The following is a 7107-nucleotide window of genomic DNA, read 5'->3' as shown; positions in this document are numbered from 1 at the left end:
TGGAAACCAGTATCAGGCATTGCCCTACTAGATGAACTTATTAACCTGCAGCATGGTGGCCAGAACTCGTTTTCTATGTTGTTATGTTATAATTAGATGATATTATTATGTACAGGGATGTTCAGGGAGGGAACATACTTTTTAAAGTGTTGTTATTTGTATACTACTGTCTGAGGCTCCATCACAAAATGTGTCATAATTATTATTTTTATCAGAAGCAAACTCGTTTCCAGTGGGATTTCTTAAACACTGGATTGTTAGATGTACAGTCAGGACCATAAATATTGGGAGATCTACACAATTCTAATCTTTTTGGCTCTATACACCACCACAATGGATTTGAAATGAAACAAACAAGATGTGCTTTAACTGCAGACTTTCAGTTTTAATTTGAGGGTATTTACATCCAAATCAGGTGAACGGTGTAGGAATTACAACAGTTTGTATATGTGCCTCCCAGGAGTAAATGTGGCTGAGCAGGAGTAAAGCAGGAGAGGTGAGAACAGGAGGACAGAAGCAAAATGCTTTACTCCTGCTCTCCTACTAATGTCTGCTTCTGTCCTCCTGCTCTCACCTCTCCTGCTTTACTCCTGCTCTCCTACTCATCTCTGCTCCTGTCCTCCTACTCTCTTACTCATGTCTGCTTCTGTCCTCCTGCTCTCACCCCTCCTGCTTTACTCCTGCTCTCCTACTAATTTCTGCTTCTGTCCTCCTGCTCTCACCTCTCCTGCTTTACTCCTGCTCTCCTACTCATCTCTGCTCCTGTCCTCCTACTCTCTTACTCATGTCTGCTTCTGTCCTCCTGCTCTCACCCCTCCTGCTTTACTCCTGCTCTCCTACTAATTTCTGCTTCTGTCCTCCTGCTCTCACCTCTCCTGCTTTACTCCTGCTCTCCTACTCATCTCTGCTCCTGTCCTCCTACTCTCTTACTCATGTCTGCTTCTGTCCTCCTGCTCTCACCCCTCCTGCTTTACTCCTGCTCTCCTACTAATTTCTGCTTCTGTCCTCCTGCTCTCACCCCTCCTGCTTTACTCCTGCTCTCCTACTAATTTCTGCTTCTGTCCTCCTGCTCTCACCCCTCCTGCTTTACTCCTGCTCTCCTAGTAATTTCTGCTTCTGTCCTCCTGCTCTCACCTCTCCTGCTTTACTCCTGCTCTCCTACTCATCTCTGCTCCTGTCCTCCTACTCTCTTACTTATGTCTGCTTCTGTCCTCCTACTCATTTCTGCTTCTGTCCTCCTTCTACCAATCACTGCTCCTGTCCACCAATGCTCGTATTCTGCACTCTGCTCCTACCCTTCCACCAATCTCTGCTCCTGTCCACCAATGCTCATATCCCGTACTCTGCTCCTACTCTTCTACCAATCTCTGCTCCTGTTCGCTCATGCACATCTCCCACACTCTGCTCCTACCATTCTACCAATTTCTGATCCTGTCCATCCATGCTCATATCCCGCACTCTGCTCCTACCTTTCTACCGATCTCTGCTCCTGCTCACCCATACCCATCTCCAGTGGTGGGATTCAGCCGGTTCGCACCGGTTCCATAGAACCGGTTGCTAACTTTCTGCAAGTTCGCAGAACCGGCTGAATCCCTCTGCGCGTCTGAGGATGCGCAGGACAATTGAATGTCCCGCGCTCGGGCAGACGTGGCGCCACGGCCCGCCCATTCTGTGACAATAGCGAATGAGAATTCGCTATTGTCACATGATCCTCCTCCTGGCCAATCAGGGAGCGGGTCCTCCCGCTTCCTGATTGGCCGAAAGGCAAACACCGTGCCGTTGGACGAGAAGGAGGCTCCGCGGGAGGACTCGGAGACGCGGGGGGCCGACTGCGAGACCGTCCGTGAGGTAAGTGCATGGGTCTCGCGGGGGGGGGGATCGCTGGCACTCTGCAATTGGGGGCAATGTTGTGGCTGGCGCTCTGCAATTGGGGGCAGTGTTGTGGCTGGCGCTCTGCAATTGGGGGCAGTGTTGTGGCTGGCGCTCTGCAATTGGGGGCAATGTTGTGGCTGGCGTTCTGTAGTTGGGGGCAATGTTGTGGCTGGCGCTCTGCAATTGGGGGCAATGTTGTGGCTGGCGCTCTGCAATTGGGGGCAATGTTGTGGCTGGCGCTCTGCAATTGGGGGCAATGTTGTGGCTGGCACTCTGCAATTGGGGGCAATGTTGTGGCTGGCACTGTGCTATTGGGGGCAATGTTGTGGCTGGCACTCTGCAATTGGGGGCGATGTTGTGGCTGGCACTCTGCTATTGGGGGCAATGTTGTGGCTGGCACTCTGCAATTGGGGGCAATGTTGTGGCTGGCACTCTGCAATTGGGGGCAATGTTGTGGCTGGCGCTCTGCAATTGGGGGCAATGTTGTGGCTGGCGCTCTGCAATTGGGGGCAATGTTGTGGCTGGCACTCTGCAATTGGGGGCAATGTTGTGGCTGGCACTATGCAATTGGGGGCAATGTTGTGGCTGGCACTCTGCAATTGGGGGCAATGTTGTGGCTGGAGCTCTGCAATTGGGGGCAATGCTGTGGCTGGCACTCTGCAATTGGGGGCAATGTTGTGGCTGGCACTCTGCAATCATTGGGGGCAATGCTGTGGCTGGCACTCTGCAATCATTGGGGGCAATGCTGTGGCTGGCACTCTGCAATCATTGGGGGCAATGCTGTGGCTGGCACTTTGCAATCATTGGGGGCAATGCTGTGGCTGGCACTCTGCAATCATTAGTGGCAATGTTGTGGCTGGCACTCTGCAATCATTGGGGGCAATGCTGTGGCTGGCACTTTGCAATCATTGGGGGCAATGTTGTGGCTGGCACTCTGCAATCATTAGGGGCAATGTTGTGGCTGGCACTCTGCAATCATTGGGGGCAATGCTGTGGCTGGCACTCTGCAATCATTGGGGGCAATGCTGTGGCTGGCACTCTGCAATCATTGGGGGCAATGCTGTGGCTGGCACTCTGCAATCATTGGGGGCAATGCTGTGGTCACTGTGCATTGAAAGGGGGGCACGCTGGTCTCTCTGCATTGAAAGGGGGGCACGCTGGTCACTGTGCATTGAAAGGGGGGCACGCAGCGCTGGTCACTGTGCATTGAAAGGGGGGCACGCAGCGCTGGTCACTGTGCATTGAAAGGGGGCATGCTGGTCACTGTGCATTGAAAGGGGGCACGCTGGTCTCTCTGCATTGAAAGGGGGCACGCTGGTCACTGTGCATTGAAAGGGGGCACGCTGGTCTCTCTGCATTGAAAGGGGGGCACGCTGGTCACTGTGCATTAAAGGGGGCATGTACACTGGTCACTGTGCATTGAAAGGGGGCACGCTGGTCACTGTGCATTGAAAGGGGGCACGCTGGTCAATGTGCATTGAAAGGGGGCACGCTGGTCTCTCTGCATTGAAAGGGGGCACGCTGGTCACTGTGCATTGAAAGGGGGCACGCTGGTCACTGTGCATTGAAAGGGGGAACGCTGGTCACTGTGCATTGAAAGGGGGCACGCTGGTCATTCTGCTGGGAAAGTCGGAACTGGTTACTAAAATTTTTGAATCCCACCACTGCCCATCTCCCACACTCTGCTCCTACTCTTCTACCAATCTCTGCTCCTGCTCACCCATGCACATCTGTTCCAATCTGCTTTTGTTCTCCCACTCTCATCTCTCACATTCTTTTTTCCCATGCTCATCGCTAACACTTTTCTCCTGACCTTCACTCTCATTTCTCCTACCTTGCACCTACCATGCCATGTTCATTTCGTCCACTATGCTCCTGGCCTTCTGTTCTATTGTTGAAACCACCAGCAGCAGATGTGATGAAGACTTTTTCACTTTAGAACGTTTCAGCGTTCAATCTTATCGGTCATCTAGTGTCATTCTGTAGTGAGAACCAAGCCAATATGAAATCAGCTGTATCAACCAGCTAGCTTTCATCTTGTAAAGATATGACTTTAGGGTATTGAGATTTTTTTGCATTAACAGCACTTTGCACGTGATTGTTATAAATATTGTCTTGAATTAGCCTGAAGCATTTACTGGAAACCAGTATCAGGCTTCGCCCTACTTGATGTACTCAATAACCTGCAGCGTGGTGGCCAGAACTAGTTTTCTCTTTTAATATGTTATAATTAGTTGATATTATTATGTACGATAGTTCAGGGAGGGAACATACATTTAAAAGTGTTGCTATTCGTATACTCCTGTCTGAGGCTCCATCATAAAATGTGTCATAATTATATTTTTATCAGAAGAAAACTTGTTTCCGGTAGGATTTCTTAACCACTTGCCGACCCCCGCAAGTACATATACTGCGGCGGTCAGCCCCTCCTGGGCAAAGTGACATATATATACGTCACTCGCCCGCGAGCCAATAGGGGACGAGCGCGCCGCCGGAGGCGTGCTCCCGCCCCCGATCGTTCCCTGCCTTCCCCGCGCGAGTGACCGGCGGCCCCGATATCCACCGGCCACTCGCGATCGCCCGCTGGAGAGGGAGAAAGGCAGGCGGCTGATGTAAACAAAGCCACCTGTCATTCTCCCTGGTGTAACTACAGAGATCATACGATCCTGCTTTGTAGGATCGTATGTCTCTGTGGTTACATGAAAAACCACGCCCCTTTACAGTTAGAAGCACGCCCCTAGGGACACATTTAACCCCTGCCTCTTCAATAAAGTTAACCCCTTCCCTGCCAGTGTCATTTTTACAGTAACAGTGCATATGTATAGCACTGATTACTGTGGTAATGTCACCGGTACCCCCAAAAGTGTCAAAAATGTCAGTCAAGGGTCCGATCTGTCTGCCGCAATGTCGCAGTCCCGCGCAAAAAAAATCACAGGTCGCCGCCATTACTAGTTAAAAAAAAAAAACAATAAAAATGACAAAAATCTTTCCCTTAGTTAGTAAACGCAATAACTTTTGCGCAAACCAATCAAAATACACTTATTGTGACTTTTTTTACCAAACATATGTAGCAGAAAACAAATTGGCCTAAAATGTTAAAAAAATTTTTTGATTTTTTACATTTTTTGGGGGGAATTTCATATAAAAAAATGTGAAAAATATTGTTATTTTTTCAAAATTGTCGCTATTGCCGCTCCACGCTACGTGTCAACAACTGAAATACATAACAGTAATTATACATTGCTTGATTTGAGGAAAAACGGAAAAAAAAAAACAAACTGAGGTAAGCAGATAAAAAACGAGTCAAATACAAAGTTAGACTGACAATCAATAATAAAATAAATAGTACAAGTATGTACAACATATGGCGCTACTCCATGAACTGGAACAAAAGTAACAATAATGTATAGCATATGAATACAATAAAAAGAGTACACTATATATTAAAAAATATACACAAAATGTTAAAATCTCTCAGCAGAGATATATATTGATTCGCTATGTGATGTTACCAGGAAGAGACATAGGCACTGCAAAAAGGGCCCTGAGAAGACTCAGATGATGCACAACTTCAGTATGCCTAGTGGCAAAATGCGTTGAGATCTGTTTGCTGCCTCTATCGCCTGTGTTGAATCATTCACGTCACTTCAAGGCACGCTGGAATGCACGCCGGGTATTGGAGTTGGACCGGACACGGAGAGCGTTTTCCAGTGACTATTTACTAGACCAGAGGCGTAACTAGAACCTTCAGGGCCCCGGTGCAAGAAACCATGAAGGGCCCCTCAGACCCCTGGCTGGGGCCCTTCCCTTCAAGCCTGGGGCTCTTCCCACTGATCCTGGGATCCTTTACTCTCATTGCAGGGGCCCTTTATTACAGTCCCACAACAGGACCCTTTCACAAGTTGTGCAGTGGGCCCCTTTCCTCCCATCTTGGGGCCTGCAGCTACAGGAGGAAAAAGGAGGACAGTGATTTCTCTACACGCTGCCTCCCCCCCACCCCACCCCTCCTATCCAGGTGTACAGAGGAGCCGCACAGGCCCCCTGGAGCATGGGGCCCCGGTTGCAATTGCAACCCCTGCAACCCCTGTGGTTCAGTGGCGTCGCTAGGGGGGGGCCAGAGGGGGCCATGGCCCCACCAATATTACTCTGTGCCCCCTCATGTGCCCCCCCAAATAAAATGCCGTTTTTGTTACTATTTTATATGGCAGAGAAAGCACTAAATCAAAAAAAAAGGCTGAAGAAGGCTGCTGTTCTGGTGCTGTGCGATACATCCCCCCCCCCCCCAGGCTGTAATGGTAGAGTCCGGATTGAAAAAAAAAGCCTGATTCACACTGTGTATACGAGGCTGCGAGTGTCTTGTCTGTATGACACAGCCGAGCCAGCACACTCCCTCCTCCCTCCTCCCCTCTCCCCTCACAGACAGCAGAGGAGAGGCAATACGAGCTCCTTGTGTGTCTGCCTGGACCGCCCACTCTCCTCCCCGCATGCAGATATATCTGAGAGGAGATGTGGGCGGGAAACATGAAATATGGTGGTGTCTGGTGTGTGAGAGAGGGAAGAGGAAGAGCTTTAAACCTGCTGGGTGAGTACAGCTGTGCAGTATACAGTATATTGTGATTGCTGAACTGTCCCCATCTCCCTCCCTTGTCCCCCCCCCCCCTTCTCTGTTCTTCCAAGAGCTTGACAAACTTCACTTCCATTAAGAACTTAGGCAGCCAATGCATGGATTTTGTAAATGTGAAAGAACACTTCCTCGGGCCAATTGGTTTTATAAATGTGACAATGGGATTGTGCTGTGGACGACCCTAAGAGTGAACATTGGAAAATAAGTGTAATACAAGGTATTACTCACAGCGCGTGTCGTTGAGCAAAATAATAATAAATAATGATGTGCTAAATATGTGATACTGAGTATAAAAATGTATGGTGTGCTCTTGTGATTATAATAAAATAACTTTTGGCTGCTTATAGCTCTATTTAAATGCACCCTATAAAATACTGAACTCGTGCTTATTGTGACTTTGCAGTCCTATGCCAAAATGCATCAAAAAAATAAATTATCAAGTGAAATGTGATATGCAAAACTTAAACCATATAATGCAAAGAAATATTAGTGATAAAAAATTACTGGTGCAGAAAAAATAGTGAAAATTATTAAACTGTGATTGGTGTCCAATATACTGAAATATAGTGTCCAAATAGTCCAGAAAAATTAGTCCAAAAGAAATATTCCAG

Source organism: Pelophylax lessonae (assembly GCF_965119305.1).
Source record: "Pelophylax lessonae genome assembly, chromosome: 12".
In the NCBI taxonomy this organism is placed as follows: domain Eukaryota; kingdom Metazoa; phylum Chordata; class Amphibia; order Anura; family Ranidae; genus Pelophylax; species Pelophylax lessonae.
This window is presented reverse-complemented; position numbering follows the sequence as displayed.